We start from the raw sequence: 1,562 nt of genomic DNA on the forward strand, positions 1-1,562 counted from the left end.
GATGAAACAACACTCTGTTCTCGTTAGGAATCAGTCGCTGAAGATTTGCCGCATGGTGCGACAGCGTAGCGTGGTGACGGTCTCGACGTGCGACATCATCGCTTTCAAAGGGTTGCGTGCTGCAGTGCACCACATGCCAACAATTCAAAGAGAGTCTGGGGGAGGGAGATAGCGTCGATCGCATCCCTGCTCGGGTCAATCTACAGCGTGAAATTATGGAATCCTAGGCTCGCTGGGGCTTTCGGTCATAGTTTCATGACTCGGCGCTCAACCGGTGGATGAGAAGTGCATCCGGAAACGAGATTATCGAGTGAACCTATGGAATATTATAACTTAAGGAACTGGATTTCTCCCGAAAAGCGGGAAACCGGACATTTCCTACCGAACAGCACGAAACCGGACAAAAGGACAGGAACCGGACGTGTCCGGTAGAATAGAAACTCTACTTATGAGCGAATGGAAGGCTGGATGGTGCGGGCGACGACCCTCTTTTAAGCGAGTTTCTCTAACGAGCGAGTCTCTTTTAGGCGAATTCTTCAGCATGGGAGTCTATGGGCTCGAAAACTGGTGAATCTCGTCGGTCTCCCATATGTGCGATTCTCTTATGAGCGTATCTCTTATAGACGGGTCCGACTGTAATCAGCTGGGCCGGCGGTCTTGTTTTAGTGGAGTCGGTCTTGCACTGTAGGGTCAGGAGGTTATGATCACTAATTGCCGTGATTTCCCTCTCTTCGTCTATGTGCATGTACTCGACCATTTCCAGGGCTGAGGTGTTTACGAGTATGTATTCGATGGCCGATTTTCCTCTCGTGTATTTCCCTCTACATTTCTCAGTCTTTTTCAGGATCGTCAGCAAGCAGTCGGAAGCGAATTCTTCAAGGAGAGTTCCTCTCGCGTTGCTTTCTCCGTCGAGCTCTTCCATGTGTGCGTTCGCATCGCCTCCCATGATTATGCAGTCAATATCGCTGCATCTGTCATGAATAAAAAAATTTATAGAGTCGTACGTCATTTTGTTCGTGTCTCTAAGTGCATGTGCTATGTAGAAGGATATGGTTATCCAACTTCGTTTGCCCACTGTAAACGCTTGAGCTATCCAGTCATCTCCCTTCTCGGTCCAGATTATCTCCAGATGCGTAGAGGTCAGGATTCCAATTCCACCGTGGGAGTATTGCCGCCGAGCTCTCTCCGGTTGCTGCTATTAAATTGGTATCCTTCAATATGTGGACATTGCTCGTCGTTCATGAGTCGCGTCTCTGATAGGAGCATAACATTAATTTTCTTATCTATCAGTACGTCTCTCTCAAGCGCCGCCCTTTTCGCCTTGTTGTATCTCGTGCCATTGATATTTGAGACACCGATATTTAGCTTCGTCGACCTGTCCGGTTCCAGAAATTTATTATTTCTCTTCGCCACCGTCGGGTCGAATGGGCGTAGTGGGCTCTCGGATTCGCTAAAAACGAGACTTTTTGCCGTCTCTATGGTCCGCTCGTCCTCGGCCTCTACCTTCCCCACTAGGTCCTGGTTGTTCTTGTGGTTCCGGTTTCCGCCATACGTATTTGGAA

This window comes from Galendromus occidentalis, unplaced genomic scaffold (genome assembly GCF_000255335.2).
Source record: "Galendromus occidentalis unplaced genomic scaffold, Mocc_1.1 scf7180000075562, whole genome shotgun sequence".
NCBI lineage: Eukaryota > Metazoa > Arthropoda > Arachnida > Mesostigmata > Phytoseiidae > Galendromus > Galendromus occidentalis.